Source organism: Hyperolius riggenbachi, chromosome 4 (assembly GCF_040937935.1).
Source record: "Hyperolius riggenbachi isolate aHypRig1 chromosome 4, aHypRig1.pri, whole genome shotgun sequence".
Taxonomy (NCBI): domain Eukaryota; kingdom Metazoa; phylum Chordata; class Amphibia; order Anura; family Hyperoliidae; genus Hyperolius; species Hyperolius riggenbachi.
This window is the reverse complement of record NC_090649.1, coordinates 147,757,637-147,778,460: the sequence shown is the minus strand read 5'-3', so window position 1 is coordinate 147,778,460 and position 20,824 is coordinate 147,757,637. Positions and strand designations below refer to the sequence as shown.

General features: G+C 46.7%; 1 pseudogene; it reads right to left on the bottom strand.

The window, feature by feature from the left end:
- Nucleotides 1-4,013: 4,013 nt before the first annotated feature.
- Nucleotides 4,014-4,083, bottom strand: LOC137505822 (U2 spliceosomal RNA; annotated as a pseudogene).
- Nucleotides 4,084-20,824: the final 16,741 nt, after the last annotated feature.

The window sequence follows — 20,824 nt, the reverse complement described above, 5'->3', positions numbered from 1 at the left end:
GTACCCCCTGGAACCATCAGAAGTACCCCCTGGGGTACGCGTACCACACGTTGAGAACCTAGGATCTATACTGAAGCTTTAGAATTAGGAATAGTGGAGCTGTCATTGTTACTTTCTCTTTAAGCATGCAGTAACTAGTGTTTTAATCTTAAACGTCATCCCAATCAGTAGCTGATACCTCTTTTCTTAGGAGAAATCTTTACCTTCTCTCTAATAGATCATCAGGAACATATGTATGGCTGATATTGCACTGTGGGAAATAACAGCTGTTTCCATCTCCCAAGCAATCAGAATCTCCCTCTGTGCATATCTATATATATATATAAAAAAAACCTTTTAGCCTATCACATTGTTAGGGGTGTGGTTATAGATAATCACAGGTGGTGCTGTCTGGTTTTTATTTTCCATGTTTTTCATTTTTTTCATGTCTGCCAGTAGTAAAGATGATTATGTGCAGGCTGGTTGTGGATCAATCAATATGAACAAATTACATGGTGAATATCAATCATCCTGCCTGTCTGACATGTCAGGAAGCATGTCTGACTTCCTGAGGTCATGTGGCTGGATTTCAACCATTTTTCTACCACAGCTTGTACCAAAACTGTTATCAACTGCCACGTCTGAGCTCAGCTTTTGAAACAGGGCAATAATGTTAACAACCTGGGGCACCATGTTCCTGTTTTAAACTATAGTAAAATCCACTTCCCGGGTCAATGGTTTACCACTAGGCCTAGAGTCATTTTCCTCTTTTTCTCTCCAGGTTCATAACTCACCAGTAGTAGCCTCTATCCAGAGAGAGGCATGACATAATTCTATTTCACCTCCTTTTAACCAAACATCCCCGTTTTACTAGAAAGACATTCGAGAGGTAAATGAAAAAGATACAGTAAATCTGTAATTTTTAAAGACCTTGCTAGGGCCTTCACCTTCCTAGGGCCTAGCTAATGTTACCCTCTCAGCCACATAAAATTAGCAATATGTTTACCATGTGTTTGGTAGTCTATCTGTGTCATTTTGGAAAATTTGGCCGCTGACATTTCTCTCCACAGGGTAGAAAAATGCAGCAAGTAGAGTTCTTCAGATACAAGGATTACCTAAACAAAAATATTTTAACCTGTTCATCCAAAGTGCTCTTAAAGGATACCTGAGAGTTTAAAAAGTTAAAATTTAGATACTTACTTCAGTAGAAAGAAGCGTCTGAATAGCCCAGAGGCTTTCCCCATCCCCTTTGAATTCACCATTGCAGCACTAAAACCTTTCTGAACCTCTTCAACAAGGTGTTGTAAAAAAGGTTCATGCAGCTGCACTCCCATCTGTGTATGAGTGCAGCCACTGTATTTAGGCACACAATGTTTCACGCCTGCGCAGTAGCATGGAGCTGCTCATGTATACCTTTTCCTATACATGGTAGTCTTTTTCCTAGCATGGTGCACATGTGGCTTTGTGCCACTGCACAGGCACGGTCTGTTTGTGCGCCTGCACAGTCTAATTCCGCTCGTACATAGATGTGAGTGTGCCTGTAAAGAGGATCCCAACAAGGATCAGTGGGCTGCAGCAGGATAGGAGAAGCCTCTTTTTTGAGTTCACTGCTTTACTTTAAACAAAACGAGGCATGTTCCAACAACTCTATTAAATACTAGTACTGTAATAAACAGTGTGTGTATGAGACAGGGGGAGGGGGGGGGGGTTATATCTTTACGATTATTTTTGCGAGTTATACATCAGAAGAGAAGCCATGATCTAGCTTTTATGAACGCTCTGATGTTTCTAGTGTTGAGGACATTCACAGCAGACCATCACCTTGAGAATGCCTGCAACAGCACTCACAGAAGTAATAATTGTTCTCATAAATACGAGTGCAAGATGGGGAAAAAAATCAATTATTGAACAATCAGAACATTGCGAGTCACACTATAACTGATCAACTGTGACAACTGAGAGTAAGATCAACCAAGGACCATACTTTGAGTTTGCATAGGTTTTCCTCTTTATGAAGATGCTGATTACTTTATTTAACTAGTAGGGAAATTTTTAGGGGAGAAGATGGTGCTCAATCACTACAAATGCAGAGGTTCTATTATTTTAAATTAAAATATTGTTTTTGCTAGTCCTTGCATTTTGTATTGCTTCAGGTGGTGATTTGAATTTTTGGTATCTTGCATGCTTATGTTTTTTCGTAGTATTTTGAGTAAGATTCCATACATCTACATAATTGAGAATGGCAATGAAATTCTAATTAAACAAAACCTAAATGTTGAAGTATACAACCCCTTAGGATACCTTAATAAAGATCATTGTGAGAGCTTATTCACAAGGGTATGGATATCCCTATTTCAGCAAATATAGCATACTAGCCGACCCGCGGCGTAGCATACGCCGCATACGAGGGTAGAGAGCAGGAAGGGGGTATTGGGCACAGCGGCGGGGAGGGAGGTTGGACCCCCCTCAACTGCGTCCCCCATGTGTGCTCTACCTCCAGCTTAAGCTCAGCAGCAACCCCCCCCTCACCTGGGTCCCCCATGTGCGCTACCCCTCCTGCTTGAGCACAGTAGCAGCCACCACTATTAGTAAGAGGCAGAGGGCGGGGATGACTCACCTCTTCCGTGTTCCATCGTGCGTTCCACTGTCGTCACTTCCTGCAATGCCGCACACTGTATTGGTGTAATTTGCCTTTTTAAAACAGAAGGAAATCTGGAATAATTCAGCTATAAGTGAACATTTGTGGTTACCCACAACGCACTGCTACTAAATATGCAAATTACCGCTTTTCCCCCTTGGTAAGCCAAGCAAGCATCCAGAGCCGCTGATGTATAACAAGCATATAGCTTTAAATTTTACACAGTCATATCAAACCCACATGTAGACAGCCTGTTTCAGACTTTTGGTCCTCATCAGTACATGGCAAGGATTGATACGGCTGTATGAGATAGGGCTTGGACCAGTACAACAGAGTAACCAAGCAGCTCAGGGTGACCCAAACCACTCAGAATGTATAAGGGGATAAAAGGGACCAAAAAGACCTCCTACTAAAAAAAAGCAAAGCTTGGTGTAATTTGCCTTCCTAAAACAGAAGGAAATCTGCAATAATTCAGCTATAAATGAACATTTGTGGTTACTCACAATGCACTGCTACTAAATATGCAAATAACTCCTTTTCACCCTTAGTAAGCAAAGCAAGCATCCAGAACCACTGGTGTATAGCAAGCCTATAGCTTTACATTTTGCACAGCCATATCAAACTCACATGTAACAGCCTGTTTTTTTTGTTTTTTTTTTAAGCTTTCTTGGCCCCTGTTGCATGCAACAGAGGTCCCGGGTAAGCAAGGCTATTAGCCCCATGCACGGAAAAAGCGTGAGTGCCCTAAAGCACCCCCACAAAACGTGCATGAGTAGTCACGGGCCCCACAATGCAGCAGGGCCCTTCTGGTTGTTCCCCGAAGGGAACCTTCCCCCTTTGCCATCGGCTCAGGGGGTGGCATCCTCCAACGCCCGAGGGGTTGGAGGATCCTGGGGTCCTCCGAGGAGGACCCCGACTGTGCCCAGTGGTTACCCAAAGGGCCTGGCCATGTGGCATCCCACATGGTCCGGGTGGCTCCCCCGAAGTCCCCTGGGAACCGAAGTCCCCTGGGAACCGAAGTCCCCGGTGCCAGCAAGCTGGCCCTGACCTTGCGGCCGGAGTGATAAAAATTCCGCACTCTCCCCTAGCCAAAAGGCCGGGGAGCTGCGTTAGTTGGCGATGCATATGGGCAGTACAGACCAAAGCACCCTACTTCCGCCTGAGATCTGCCACATCTCAGGTTTTTTCAGGTGCACCTGGAGCGCCACTTCCAGGGGCAGTACGCCTAAGCAAAGCCCTCAGCCATTCAGCCTCGACCATTGTATAGAACCATTCAATCAGCCCCTGAGAATTATGAACCAGGACGGACACCTTTACTAGAGGACCAGAGGTTCCCATCCCCCCTGCTCAACTCATTCAAGGTTCCTTCCCCCGGGTGACCAGGCCGGGGTTCCCAGTAGCGTGTCTCCCAAAAACCTCAAGAACAGATACTACACTTGATCTTAGCCAAAAGGCCGAGAAGCGAAGTAAGCAAAGCAAGCATCCAGAACCACTGGTGTATAGCAAGCATATAGCTTTAAATTTTACACAGCCATATCAAACCCACATGTGACAGCCTGTTTCAGACGTTTGGTCCTCCTCAGTACATGGCAAGGATTGATATGGCTGTATGAGATAGGGCTTGGACCAGTACAACAGAGTAACCAAGCAGCTCAGGGTGACCCAAACCACTCGGAATGTATAGGTGGATAAAAGGGACCAAAAAAGACCTTCTACTAAAAAAATCAAAGCTTGGTGTAATGTGCCTTCTTAAAACAGAAGAAAATCTGCAATTATTCAGCTATAAGTGAACATTTGTGATTACCCACAATGCACTGCTACTAAATATACAAATTATTCCTTTTCACCCTTGGTAAGTCAAGCAAGCCTATAGATTTAAGTTTTACACAGTCATATCAAACCCACATGTGACAGCCTATTTCAGACATTTGGTCCTCATTAGTACACAGCAGGGATTGATAAGGCTGTATGAGATAGGGCTTGGACCAGTACAACAGAGTAACCAAGCAGCTCAGGGTGACCCAAACTACTAAGACTGTATAGGAGGATAAAAGAGACCAAAAAAGCCCTCCTACTAAAAAAAGCAAAGCTTGGTGTAATTTCCCTTCTTACAGAAGCAAATCTGCAATAATTCAGCTATAAGTGAACATTTGTGGTTACCCACAATGCACTGCTACTGAATATGCAAATTATCCCTCTTTGCCTTTGGTTTGATATGACACTACTTCTTCTTCTTGCTTGGACCAGCCCCTTCTTCTTGCTTGGACCGGCCCTGGGGGCAGGGCGCTACTTCTTCTTCTTGCTTGAAGGTTGAAGCACTTACTCTATTATATATATAGATCATTACATGAATGAACCCTATAGTGAAATTAAAACAATAAGTTTACATTATTATAGAGTGTTTTATTTATTACTTTTGTATAATGGTTACTATGCTAAAACAGCTCTGCGTAATATGTTGTCGCTTTATAAATACAATAAATAAATAAAATAAAAATCCTACAACAAATATCAGAACATTTTCAGTTTTATTTTTTATGGCTCCCAGTCCCAATATATAGTCAATGAAAAGCAGCTGGGTTTAGAACGAATGGGAAATAAAATAAGTCAACTGCTATTTCTGGCTATATCTACCATGTGCTGCATTTATGTAAAACAGCACAATGAATAATAGAACATCTTTACTATTACTTTTTCCCCTCTTTATTATTTTATTAGCAACAATTACAATTTCAGTTTTCATATTAACCCCTCAAGGACCACAGTCTTTTCGCCACTTAAGGACCAGAGCTTTTTTTTCCATTCAGACCACTGCAGCTTTAACGGTTTATTGCTCGGTCATACAACCTACTATCTAAATGAATTTATCTCCTTTTCTTGTCACTAATACAGCTTTCTTTTGGTGTTATTTGATTGCTGCTGCGATTTTTAGTTTTTATTATATTCATCAAAAAATTTTGAATTTTGTCAAAAAAATGATTTTTTTTAACTTTCTGTGCTGACATTTTTCAAATAAAGTAAAATTTCTATATACATGTTGTCCAAATTTATTGTGCTACATGTCTTTGATAAAAAAGATCTAATAAGTGTATATTTATTGGTTTGGGTAAAGTTATAGCGTTTACAAACTATGATGCCAAAAGTGAATTTTCCCATTTTGAAGCATCTCTGACTTTTCTGAACACCTGTCATGTTTCATGAGGTGCTAAAATTCCAGGATAGTATAAATACCCCCCAAATGACCCCATTTTGGAAAGAAGACATCCCAAAGTATTCACTAAGAAGCATGGTGAGTTCATAGAACATTTTATTTTTTGTCACAAGCTAGCGGAAAATGATACTTTGAAACAAAAATAAAACAAAAAAGTTTCCATTTCTGCTAACTTGTGACAAAAAAAAATTAAATCTGCCACGGACTCACCATGCCCCTCTCTGAATACTTTGGGGTGTCTACTTTCCAAAATAGGGTCATTAGTGGTGTCAAAAACCTGAGCGGTTCTTGCCTTTTTCATGATTGCTAACTCAGTAAAGGACCAGCCCTTAAAGAATTGCTATCATATAAATACGGCATAGTGGGGTCTGAACCCTCTATAACAGTAATTATAGATTGATGGTATACCTTGAAATAAATCAGAGCACTCAGTATAGGATTTTATATAAAAAATTGTATTTGCTTATCATACAGCATATATACAAAATATGAACAGTTCCAAGTAGTGTTTCCTTCTAACAGTATTTCATCTTATCAAGGCCTTTATAGCCAAGCATTCATCAATCTTCCAAGTACATTCAAAAAAGAATATAACAGTTGTGTTATGTAGAATAAGATCAAAAGTAGTCTAATCTGTATCAATAGCTGTGCATATAATAGTTGTGTAAAACTAGTAGTAATCTTCTAAAAGAAATAGCATACAAAATAGCTTCTAAAAACTTCTTGCTAACATCTTAAAGAGACTCTGAAGCGAGAATAAATCTCGCGGCTTAACGGGGGTCCCTTCACCCCCAAAACGACCACTGCGACACTTGGTCGCAGATTTGGTCGTGATTTATTGCTTCCTGGAGGCAGGGCTAACGGCTGCAGCCCTGCCTCCAGTCATGTCTGTCAGCGGCGCATCGCCGCCTCTCCCCCGCCCCTCTCAGTGAAGGAAGACTGAGAGGGGCGGGGGAGAGGCGGAGATACGCGCTGACAGACGCGCGTGGGGCAGGGCTGCGGCGGCTAGCCCTGCCCCAACCAGGAAGCGCTCCCCGGGTGTATCGAGGGGAGGGGAATTTGGGGGTGAAGGGACCCCCGTTAAGCCGCGCTATAGCGGCGTTTTAGCAGGGGCACACGTGCCCCTGCTATTTATGAGGTATGAAGCGAGATTTATTCTCGCTTCAGACTCTCTTTAAACAAAACTTAATGGTGAAAAATTATTAAAGTAAATCACCAGAATATTAAGCATATTACCCCTTCTCTGGCATCTCTTCAGCATCTAGAACCACTTGTAGGAAGGTAGCGTCTGCTTCATGTGTCTTCTCAGGAGATTGTTGGGCTTTGGCAAACTATGAGCTTTCAGCTTCTACTTTTATAGGGGTTAGATGCAATATGGCTGCCTAATCTGGACTTTCCCTGAATCCCAGGTTCTGATTGGCTAAAAACTTTGTGCGTCAATGCTTTATCATGTTTTGATTACCTAAGTCATAATATTATTATTTATAAATTCCTTAATTACTTTATATTGTGGGAATCTACGTAGGTTTGCAATGTTTACACATTTTAATCAGGTCATTTCTGACGCAATTAATAAAAAATGGACATCACCAGCCATCTTGTCTGCTGGCTGCCCCAGACATTGAGACTAAACAATGTCATTCATGAAGCATTTCTGATAATATCCCATTCTGCTAATTAGTTTTTGGAATGTGTCTCTACTTTCCCAGGTCAGGCTGACACTAACACTGTACACAGATCTGTAAGAGCCTTCAGCAATTTAAGGCTTATTGAAACATACAGGGCTTCTAATATACTCATTTAAATATAAAGCTTATTATATAATTCTTCTTAAAACAATTAATCATATAAGAAATAATTGCAAATTAAATCTTAATAATATAAAATCATTTTCTATATATTTGTCTTTCTTATAAAATAACTATTATATGTCTAACCGGCAGATGTCGCTATCTCATCATAAATAACAATCTATTAATAATAATTATAAGACTATGAAACCGCCAGGTGGCATCATTGAATCATCTTTAACTAATTGTGAAAACCCCTTATTGTTTTATCTCTCTTTCATATTTTGACTTTCTCTGTCTGGGAAATTTTTATCTTTTCTTGCTGGCCTTGGCCTTCAAGCAAAGAAACATGTAAACAATTGTCTAGCTTACAAGTTAAAATAACCTTATAAAAGTTTCACTGTCTCTATCACTGGCAGAATGCAGTTTGCATGTAATTCAAAGTATTAAATTATATTACAGGTTTTAACAATAATTATTTATTTCTTTGGAAGGACGGTATTGATTATTAATATTTATATATACATACACATGACAGCTTTTCCTGCATAAATAAAACCGCTAGAATTGTGACAGTGGGGTGTGTTTACCGTCCTGGCATTTTGGGGGGTGCTAAATTGTAAGCACCCCTGTAAAGCCTAAAGGTACTCATTGGACTTTGGGCCCCTTAATGCACCTAGGCTGCAAAAATGGGTCACACATGTGGTATTGCCGTACTCTAGTGTTGGGCGAACAGTGTTCGCCACTGTTCGGGTTCTGAAGAACATCACCCTGTGCGGGTGATGTTCGAGGTCGACCGAACACCTGATTGTGTTCGGCCAAACCGTCCGGCCATGTGGCCGAACTAAGAGCGCATGGCCGAACGTTCCCTGAACGTTCGGCTAGCGCTGTGATTGACCGAACGGGTCACGTGGTTCGGACCCGAACGCGCTCTGATTGGCCGAACGGGTCACATGGTTCGGGTAAATAAATACCCGATCCACGTCATTTCTCCGCCGTTTGTCTGTGGGTTTAGCTTTGGGTAGGCAGGCAGTGTAGTTCTCTCTCCAGCCAGGCTAGCCAGGGTCCCCCCAGTCATTGTGTCGCTGCTGGGAACAGTAGTACACCACTCACCCACACTATATAGCATTGTGTTTACTGCCACTCTGTGTACACTGCTCACCCACCACTGTATAGCATTGTGTTTACTGCCACTCTGTGTCTCTGCTGGGAACAGTAGTACACCGCTCACCCACCACTGTATAGCATTGTGCTCTGTGTCGCTGCTGGGAATAGTAGTACACCGCTCACCCACCACTGTATAGCATTGTGCTCTGTGTCGCTGCTGGGAATAGTAGTACACCGCTCACCCACCACTGTATAGCATTGTGCTCTGTGTCGCTGCTGGGAACAGTAGTACACCGCTCACCCACCACTGTATAGCATTGTGCTCTGTGTCGCTGCTGGGAACAGTAGTACACCGCTCACCCACCACTGTATAGCATTGTGCTCTGTGCCGCTGCTGGGAATAGTAGTACACTGCTCACCCACCACTGTATAGCATTGTGCTCTGTGTCGCTGCTGGGAATAGTAATACACCGCTCACCCACCACTGTATAGCATTGTGCTCTGTGTCGCTGCTGGGAATAGTAGTACACCGCTCACCCACCACTGTATAGCATTGTGCTCTGTGTCGCTGCTGGGAACAGTAGTACACCGCTCACCCACCACTGTATAGCATTGTGCTCTGTGTCGCTGCTGGGAATAGTAGTACACCGCTCACCCACCACTGTATAGCATTGTGCTCTGTGTCGCTGCTGGGAATAGTAGTACACAGCTCACCCACCACTGTATAGCATTGTGCTCTGTGTCGCTGCTGGGAACAGTAGCACACCGCTCACCCACCACTGTATAGCATTGTGCTCTATGTCGCTGCTGGGAATAGTAGTACGCCGCTCACCCACCACTGTGTAGCATTGTGCTCTGTGTCGCTGCTGGAAATAGTAGTACACCGCTCACCCACCACTGTATAGCATTGTGCTCTGTGTCGCTGCTGGGAACAGTAGTACACCGCTCACCCACCACTGTATAGCATTGTGCTCTGTGTCGCTGCTGGGAATAGTAGTACACCGCTCACCCACCACTGTATAGCATTGTGCTCTGTGTCGCTGCTGGGAATAGTAGTACACCGCTCACCCACCACTGTATAGCATTGTGCTCTGTGTCACTGCTGGGAACAGTAGCACACCGCTCACCCACCACCGTATAGCATTGTGCTCTGTGTCGCTGCTGGGAACAGTAGTACGCCACTCACTCACCACTGTATAGCATTGTGCTCTGTGTCGCTGCTGGGAATAGTAGTACACCACTCACCCATCACTGTATAGCATTGTGCTCTGTGTCTCTGCTGGGAATAGTAGTACACCGTTCACCCACCACTGTATAGCATTGTGCTCTGTGTCGCTGCTGGGAATAGTAGTACACCGCTCACCCACCACTATATAGCATTTCTGTACTGCCACTGTACTGCTGCCAGTCAGCGTGTACTTTAAGGATAAGTGAAATGAAGAAGAAATCCTGTGAAAGAGGGAGGGGCAAGGGAAGAGGTGTTTCCCCTGACGGTTCACGTACAGGCCACAGTGGAGCACCGAAGAAAACCCACTCAATACCGCCCATGTTGTCCAGGAAATCAACCCTCACAAATCCAAAAGAACAGGACCAGATAATTAATTGGATGACCTCTCAAGCATCCAGCAGTGGGTTAAGCAGCACCAGCACATCACGCACGAGGTCCGAGTCCTCAGCCAGTTACAAGGAGCCAGTGGGCACAAAGCTGACACAACCGGCAGCGACACCACGCACACAACTGCCAAATAACCAGTCCAAAGAATTTCCTCAAGACACAATAGGGTATTCGAAGGAGCTATTCCCAGCCCAACAAACTTCCACCTTTCAAAGGTCAATTGAACAGCCAGAAATGTTGTGCCCGGATTCACAACCATTTACTGTGGGAAATGCACCGCGCACTGAAATGCAAGGCGAGTCCGAGGACTTTGAAACCCAAATCCCAGAGCAAGTTGGGCAGGAGGGGTTTCAATTGCAGGAGGTCGGCCGAGAAGATCTGGAAGACGACGTTGGAGTGAGCTGCGCAGAGGTTGTTCTGGGGAGCTCTACTCCACGGCGGCGGCCCACAATCACATATGACGAGTTTGAGGAGATGGAAGAGGAGGGTTTGGACAATGTGGACACAGACCCAGATTTTGCATCTGAAGGACAACTTCGCCGTTGTAGCAGCACAGATGAGTCTGTTGAAGAACCCACTGCTGCACGAGTTTGCCTTGTGCCACAAGGTAGGCGGCGCGAAATTTCAGGCACCACAAGCGTGGAAGTTCAAGTGAGATGCAAAAGAGGCGAAAACAGAAATCGCCAGCAAGGCAGGTGCTCCAAAGTCTGGCCTTTCTTTGAAGACTGCAGTGAGGATGGTACCATGGTGATTTGCAGGGTGTGCAAGACCCGCCTGAGCAGGGGGAAAAATATTAACAACCTCTCCACCACCAGCATGACTCGCCACATGGTATCCAAACATCCCACTCTGTGGGCAAATGCGGCAGGACAGGGTACCAGCAACACTGCCTCCCTTGGTGTCACCAGACTCACCACCAGACCCTCCTCAGCAGCAGCAGTAGCCCAGCCATTGCGTGGTTCACAACAACATTCACAAACATCAGACGACGCTGACACTGTCACTTTCCGGAATAGTACTCTTGAGGTCTCCCAGTCTTTATCAAACACAACAACCAACAGCCCTTCAGTGTGCAGCCCTACGGTTCAGTTGTCTGTCTCGGAGATGTTTGAGCGCAAGAGGAAATTGCCAGCAAATGACCCCCGGGCCGTGGCACTAACAGCCAGCATAGCCAAGCTTCTGGCCTGCGAAATGCTGCCATATCGAGTGGTGGAGACAAACAGCTTCAAGGGCATGATGTCAGTGGCCATCCCACGTTACGTGGTTCCCAGCCGCTACCACTTTGCGCGCTCTGCAGTGCCTGAGTTGCATGAGCACGTGGTCAGCAAAATAACCCGAAGCTTGAAGAATGCCGTTGCCTGCAAGGTTCACCTCACCACTGACACCTGGACGAGTGCGTTCGGCCAGGGTCGATACATCTCCCTTACCGCGCAGTGGGTGAACCTTGTGGAGCCTGGCAGCGATTCCTCACCCCGCTACAGCGCGGGTGTTGCCCACGCCGCAAACAGCTGCACCGCCATCCCTCCCACTGGATAACAACAGCAGCACCTACCTCTTTGACTCCTTCTCCTCTAACGCATCTCAAAGCTGTACCTCATCTGGAAACGCTAACCCAGCAGCAGTAGGATCATGGAAGCAGTGCAGCACAGCTGTTGGCATGCGTCAGCAAGCGTTGCTGAAGCTGATCTGCCTTGGGGATAAGCAGCACACAGGGGAGGAAATTTGGAGGGGAATAAAGGAACAGATGGATTTGTGGCTGGCACCGCTGGACCTGAAATCGGGCATGGTTGTGTGTGATAATGGGAGTAATCTCATTCGCACTTTAAGGTTGGCTAAGCTGACACACATCCCTTGCCTGGTGCACGTGATGAACCTAGTAGTTCAGCGGTTCCTGAGGACATACCCAGGCGTGGCCGATCTTCTGTTGAAGGTGTGACAAGTGGCCAAACATTGTAGAAATTCCAGTACTGCTTCGGGGGCACTCGCCAAGATGCAGGAGCGCTTCAATCTCCCCCACCATCGCTTGCTGTGTGATGTCCCTACGCGCTGGAATTCTACGCTGCACATGCTAGCCCGCTTTTGCGAGCAGAAGAGTGCAGTGGTCCAGTACATGACGGCGCAGTACCGAGGCGCATCCGGACAGCTGCTAAGCTTCTGTGGATCCAATTGGGCCAACATGTTGGACCTCTGCCAAGTACTCCAAAATTTTGAGCAATCCACGTTGCTTGTGAGCAGTGACAACTCTTCAGTCAGCATTACCATACCACTGCTGTGTTTACTGAAGAAGTCAATGTTGAAAATCAAGGAAACAGCTGTCATGATGCAACTGGGGGAATCTGAAGGAGAAAACGATCAGCGTGATGATACCAACATCAGGCCATCTGCCTCAGGAAACACTGGCCCCAGCAGCTATGACGAAGAAGAGGAGGAGGAACAGCTGGAGTTGGAGCAGGAATTTCATGCCACCACTGACGAGGGCCAGAGCAGTGCACGTTGGACTTCCACAATTCAGCGCGAATGGTCAGCAGAAGCAGACCAGGAAGAAGGTGACGACTATGACGCATCACAACTATCACAACGCTCACAAGAGGATGATGAGGATTCTGGCAGGACTCTGGCACACATGGCTCAATTCATGCTAGACTGCATTGAACGCGATCCACGCATTGTGCGCATTCTGGACAACACCAATTACTGGGTTTATACCCTTCTGGATCCACGGTACAAACACAATGTTCCAAAACTGCTTGAAGAAAGAGTCAGACAGGTCAAAATGGAAGAATACCAGCAGGCCCTTGTGGAGACTTTAGAGAGGAGATTGACATCCTCCCCCTCCTCTAGCCAGTTGTACGCTGACAGACTGACTTCCGCAAACCCAGGACGACCAGGAGGGCAGCAAACAACACAAGCCGCAGCTAGTGCCCATAAAGGAATGGTATCGGCAGTGTCCTTGGAGTGGGAACATTTTCTGACACCCATGCAGCAGCCCACAGAACAGCAAGCGTGCAGATCCACCTCCAACACCGATCGCCTGGAGAAGACGGTCAAGGACTACATGTCAGATGGCGTAGCTGTGTTCGACAATCCATCTGCACCCTTCAACTATTGGGTATCGAAGCTAGACACCTGGCACGAACTGGCAATGTACGCAATAGAGGTGCTGGCTTGCCCGGCAGCCAGCGTTATGTCGGAACGCTGTTTCAGTGCTGTCGGAGGCATCGTCACAGATCGGCGTATCCGCCTCTCCACAGAAAACGCAGACCGTCTGACTCAAATTAAAATGAATCAATCCTGGATTGGAAACGACTACGCAACACTCCCGGACCCCAACCAAGTAACATGAACAATGAACATCTGTGATGGGTTAGCGTTTCCGGTCCCTGTTTATTGAACCTCTCATCTGTATTACATTTATGACTGCATGGCGACAAAATGCATTGCTATCCGCACGCTTCTTGTCCTCATGCAAGGCCTGGGTTGCGCCTGAAAGCGTGGCCTTCTCCTCCTGCGCCTCCTCCTGTTCCATCACGTGTGCTGCTGCTGGGTTAGCGTTGCCGGTCCTTTTTTACGGAACCTCTTATCTGTATTACATTTATGACTGCATGGCGACAAAATGCATTGCTATCCGCACGCTTCTTGTCCTCATGCAAGGCCTGGGTTGTTGTGTCTCAAAGCGTGGCCTTCTCCTCCTGCGCCGCCCTCCTCCTGTTCCATCACGTGTGCTGCTGCTGGGTTAGCGTTACCGGTCCCTTTTCCTGGAACCTCTTATCTGTATTACATTTATGACTGCATGGCGACAAAAAGCATGTTACCTGTGCAAAGAAAAATGACATTTTCCGCATTTAAAAGACATTTTTTCCTTTGAAACTTTACAATCAATTTTCTCAAAAACTATAAGCTCTTTTTCAAATATTTTTTTTCCTCTTGTACCCACTCCCGAGGTGCACATACCCTGAAAATTTGGGGTATGTAGCATGTAAGGAAGCTTTACAAAGCACGAAAGTTCGGGTCCCTATTGACTTCCATTATGTTCGGAGTTCGGCGCGAACACCCCCGAACCCGAACATCCAGGTGTTCGCCCAACACTACCGTACTCTAGAGAAATAGTATAATGTGTTTTGGGGTGTATTTTTACACATACCCATGCTGGGTGGGAGAAATATCTCAGTAAATTAGATTTTTTTTTATTTTTTCACACACAATTGTCCATTTACAGAGAGATTTCTCCCACCCAGCATGAGTATGTGTAAAAATACACCCCAAAACACATTATACTACTTCTCCTGAGTACAGTGATACCACATGTGTGACACATTTTTGCAGCCTAGGTGCGCTAAGGGTAGTGTTGGGCGAACAGTGTTCGCCACTGTTCGGGTTCTGCAGAACATCACCCTGTTCGGGTGATGTTCGAGTTCGGCCGAACACCTGACGGTGCTCGGCCAAACCGTTCGGCCATATGGCCGAACTAAGAGCGCATGGCCGAACGTTCCCCGAACGTTCGGCTAGCGCTGTGATTGGCCGAACGGGTCACGTGGTTCGGACCCGAACGCGCTCTGATTGGCCGAACTGTCACGTGGTTCGGGTAAATAAATACCCGAACCACGTCATATCTCCGCCATTTGTCTGTGGGTTTAGCTTTGGGTAGGCAGGCAGGGTAGTTCGCGCTCCAGCCACGCTAGCCAGGGTCCCCCCCAGTCATTGTGTGTCACTGCTGGGAACAGTAGTACACCGCTCGTTCAGCCACACTATATAGCATTCTGTGTACTGTTCTGTGTCTGCTGGGAACAGTGGTACACCGCTCGTTCAGCCACACTATATAGCATTCTGTGTACTGTTCTGTGTCTGCTGGGAACAGTAGTACACCGCTCGTTCAGCCACACTATATAGCATTCTGTGTACTGTTCTGTGTCTGCTGGGAACAGTAGTACACCGCTCGTTCAGCCACACTATATAGCATTCTGTGTACTGTTCTGTGTCTGCTGGGAACAGTGGTACACCGCTCGTTCAGCCACACTATATAGCATTCTGTGTACTGTTCTGTGTCTGCTGGGAACAGTAGTACACCGCTCGTTCAGCCACACTATATAGCATTCTGTGTACTGTTCTGTGTCTGCTGGGAACAGTAGTACACCGCTCGTTCAGCCACACTATATAGCATTCTGTGTACTGTTCTGTGTCTGCTGGGAACAGTAGTACACCGCTCGTTCAGCCACACTATATAGCATTCTGTGTACTGTTCTGTGTCTGCTGGGAACAGTGGTACACCGCTCGTTCAGCCACACTATATAGCATTCTGTGTACTGTTCTGTGTCTGCTGGGAACAGTAGTACACCGCTCGTTCAGCCACACTATATAGCATTCTGTGTACTGTTCTGTGTCTGCTGGGAACAGTAGTACACCGCTCGTTCAGCCACACTATATAGCATTGTTTACTGACACTATATAGCAGACTATATAGCATTGTGTGTACACCGCTCAGCCAGACTATATACCATTGTTTACTGACACTCTGTGTACACCGCTCAGCCAGACTATATACCATTGTTTACTGCCACTCTGATTCTGCTGGGAACAGTAGTACACCGCTCGCTCAGCCAGACTATATACCATTGTTTACTGACACTATATAGCAGACTATATAGCATTGTGTGTACACCGCTCAGCCAGACTATATACCATTGTTTACTGACACTCTGTGTACACCGCTCAGCCAGACTATATACCATTGTTTACTGCCACTCTGATTCTGCTGGGAACAGTAGTACACCGCTCGCTCAGCCAGACTATATACCATTGTTTACTGACACTCTGATTCTGCTGGGAACAGTAGTACACCGCTCGCTCAGCCAGACTATATACCATTGTTTACTGACACTATATAGCAGACTATATAGCATTGTGTGTACACCGCTCAGCCAGACTATATACCATTGTTTACTGACACTCTGTGTACACCGCTCAGCCAGACTATATACCATTGTTTACTGCCACTCTGATTCTGCTGGGAACAGTAGTACACCGCTCGCTCAGCCAGACTATATACCATTGTTTACTGACACTATATAGCAGACTATATAGCATTGTGTGTACACCGCTCAGCCAGACTATATACCATTGTTTACTGACACTCTGTGTACACCGCTCAGCCAGACTATATACCATTGTTTACTGACACTCTGATTCTGCTGGGAACAGTAGTACACCGCTCGCTCAGCCAGACTATATACCATTGTTTACTGACACTATATAGCAGACTATATAGCATTGTGTGTACACCGCTCAGCCAGACTATATACCATTGTTTACTGACACTCTGTGTACACCGCTCAGCCAGACTATATACCATTGTTTACTGCCACTCTGATTCTGCTGGGAACAGTAGTACACCGCTCGCTCAGCCAGACTATATACCATTGTTTACTGACACTCTGTGTACACCGCTCAGCCAGACTATATACCATTGTTTACTGCCACTCTGATTCTGCTGGGAACAGTAGTACACCGCTCGCTCAGCCAGACTATATAGCATTGTGTTTACTGCCACTCTGTGTACACCGCTCAGCCACACTATATAGCATTGCGTACTCTGCCAGTCAGTGTGTATATTGCTGGGATCAGTAATACTCCACTCACCGTCAACCACTATATGAGCTCAACATGAGTTCCCCAGAGACCTCCGCTGTGAGCAGCACTCCCAACAACAGCAACAGCCAACGCCCCACGCAAGCTATAACATCCACCCCAGCAGCCAGTGGTCAGCAGCAGCCCTCCCCGGAGGAGAACGTTGTGTCCATCAGTCCGTCGCCAGAGCGATTAATGAGGGCTGCCATTGAGGAGATGATGGGGCCTGATGTGGAGGAGGAGGTCTGGCTCAGGCCAGCATCCCAAGTTAATGTTGAGGACGATGAGGGGTCTGTGTCTGGGGATGTTGGGGTGGCAGAGGTGGTGGGTGGGTCAGACTCAGGAGAAGAGTTGTATGATGAGGATGATGATCGGGACCATCTGTATGTGCCTCAGAGTCCGACCCCGGAAAACATGTTGTATCGTGTGTTTAGGTACTAAAATCTGCGTTCCCTCCCAGTAGTGTTGGGCGAACAGTGTTTGCCACTGTTCGGGTTCTGCAGAACATCACCCTGTTCGGGGTGACTATATAGCAGACTATATAGCATTGTGTTTAATGCCACTCTGTGTACACGGCTCAGCCACACTATATAGCATTGTGTTTACTTCCACTCTGTGTCTGCTGGGAACAGTAGTACACCGCTCACCCGCCACTGTATAGCATTGTGCTCTGTGTCACTGCTGACAATAGTGGTACACCGCTCACCCACCACTGTATAGCATTTCTGTACTGCCACTGTACTGCTGCCAGTCAGCGTGTACTTTAAGGATAAGTGAAATGAGGAAGAAATCCGGTGAAAGAGGGAGGGGCAAGGGAAGAGGTGTTTCCCCTGACGGTTCACGTACAGGCCACAGGGGAGCACCCAAGAAAACCCACTCAATACTGCCCATGTTGTCCAGGACAACAACCCTCACAGATCCAAAAGAACAGGACCAGATAATTACTTGGATGACCTCTCAAGCGTCCAGCAGTGGGTTAAGCAGCACCAGCACATCACGCACGAGGTCCGAGTCCTCAGCCAGTTAAAGTCTGGGCTTTCTTTGAAGACTGCACTGAGGATGTTACCATGGCGATTTGCAAGGTGTGCAAGACCCGCCTGAGCAGGGGGAAAAGTATTAACAACCTCTCCACCACCAGCATGAGCCGCCACATTCTATCCAAACATCCCACTCTGTGGGCAAACGCGGCAGGACAGGGTACCACCAGCAACACTGCCTCCCTTGGGTTCACCAGACTCACCACCAGACCCGCCTCAGCAGCAGCAGTAGCCCAGCCATTGCGTGGTTCACAACATTCACAAACATCAGACGATGCTGACACTGTCACTTTCCGGACTAGTGCTCTTGAGGTCTCCCAGTGTTCATCAAACACAACAACCAACAGCCCTTCGGTGTGCAGCGCTACGGTTGAGTTGTCTGTCTCTGAGATGTTTGAGCACAAGAGGAAATTGCCAGCAAATGACCCCCGGGCCGTGGCAGTAACAGCCAGCCAGCATAGCCAAGCTTCTGGCCTGCGAAATGCTGCCATATCGAGTGGTGGAGACAAACAGCTTCAAGGGCATGATGTCAGTGGCCATCCCACGTTACGTGGTTCCCAGCCGCTACCACTTTGCGCGCTCTGCAGTGCCTGAGTTGCATGAGCACGTGGTCAGCTAAATAACCCGAAGCTTGAAGAATGCCGTTGCCTGCAAGGTTCACCTCACCACTGACATCTGGACGAGTGCGTTCGGCCAGGGTCGATACATCTCCTTTACCGCGCACTGGGTGAACCTTGTGGAGCCTGGCAGCGATTCCTCACCTGCTACGGCGCGGGTGTTGCTCACGCCGCAAACAGCTGCACCGCCGTCCCTCCCACTGGATAACAACAGCAGCACCTACCTCTCTGACTCCTTCTCCTCCAACGCATCTCAAAGCTGTACCTCATCCGGAAACGCTAACCCAGCACCAGCAGCAGTAGGATCGTGGAAGCAGTGCAGCACAGCTGTTGGCATGCGTCAGCAAGCGTTGCTGAAGCTGATCTGCCTTGGGGATAAGCAGCACACAGGGGAGGAAATTTGGAGGGGAATAAAGGAACAGACGGATTTGTGGCTGGCACCGCTGGACCTGAAACCGGGCATGAAGCTAGACACCTGGCACGAACTGGCAATGTACGCAATAGAGGTGCTGGCTTGCCCGGCAGCCAGCGTTATGTCGGAACGCTGTTTCAGTGCTGCCGGAGGCATCATCACAGATCGGCGTATCCGCCTCTCCACAGAAAATGCAGACCGTCTGACTCAAATTAAAATGAATCAATCCTGGATTGGAAACGACTACGCAACACTCCTGGACCCCAACCAAGTAACATGACCGATGAACATCTGGGATGGTTTAGCGTTTCCGGTCCCTGTTTATTGAACCTCTCATCTGTATTACATTTATGACTGCATGGCGGCAAAAAGCATTGCTGCTATATCCGCACGCTTTTTGTCCTCATGCAAGGCCTGGGTTGTTGTGTCTCACAAAGCGTGGCCTTCTCCTCCTGCGCCTCCTCCTGTTCCATCACGTGTGCTGCTGCTGCTGCTGCTGCTGGGTTACCGTTGCCGGTCCCTGTTTATGGAACCTCTTATCTTTATTACATTTATGACTACATGGCGGTACAAAGCATGCTATCCGCACGCTTTTTGTCCTCATGCAAGGCCTGGGTTGTTGTGTCTCACAAAGCGTGGCCTTCTCCTCCTGCGCCTCCTCCTGTTCCATCACGTGTGCTGCTGCTGCTGCTGCTGCTGGGTTAGCGTTGCCGCGTGGTCCCTGTTTATTGAACCTCTTATCTTTATTACATTTATGACTACATGGCGGTACAAAGCATGCTATCCGCACGCTTTTTGTCCTCATGCAAGGCCTGGGTTGTTGTGTCTCACAAAGCGTGGCCTTCTCCTCCTGCGCCTCCTCCTGTTCCATCACGTGTGCTGCTGCTGGGTTAGCGTTGCCGCATGGTCCCTGTTTATTGAACCACTTATCTTTATTACATTTATGACTGCATGGTGGTACAAAGCATGCTATCCGCATGCTTCTTGTCCTCATGCAAGGCCTGGGTTGTTGTGTCTCAAAGCGTGGCCTTCTCCTCCTGCGCCACCCTCCTCCTGTTCCATCACGTGTGCTGCTGCTGGGTTAGCATTACCGGTCCCTTTTCCTGGAACCTCTTATATGTATTACATTTATGACTGCATGCCGACAAAAAGCATGTTACCTGTGCAAAGAAAACAGACATTTCCCGCATTTAAAAGACAGTTTTCCCTTTGAAACTTTAAAATCGATTTTCTCAAAAACTATAAGCTCTTTTTGCTAAAAATTTTTTTCCTCTTGTACCCACTCCCAAGGTGCACATACCCTGTAAATTTGGGGTATGTAGCATGTAAGGAGGCTTTACAAACCACAAAAGTTCGGGTCCCCATTGACTTCCATTATGTTCGGAGTTCGGGTCGAACACCCGAACATCGCGGCCATGTTCGGCCTGTTCGGCCCGAACCCGAACATCTAGATGTTCGCCCAACACTAGCTAAGGGGCCCAACGTCCTATCCACAGGTCATTTTGAGGCATTTGGTTTATAGACTACTCACGGTTTAGGGCCCCTAAAATGCCAGGGCAGTATAGGAACCCCACAAGTGACCCCATTTTAGAAAGAAGACACCCCAAGGTATTCCGTTAGGAGTATGGTGAGTTCATAGAAGATTTTATTTTTGTCACAAGTTAGCAGAAATTGATTTTTATTGTTTTTTTCACAACGTGTTATTTTACACTAACTTGTGACAAAAAATAAAATTGTCTATGAACTCACCATACACCTAACGGAATACCTTGGGGTGTCTTCTTTCTAAAATGCGGT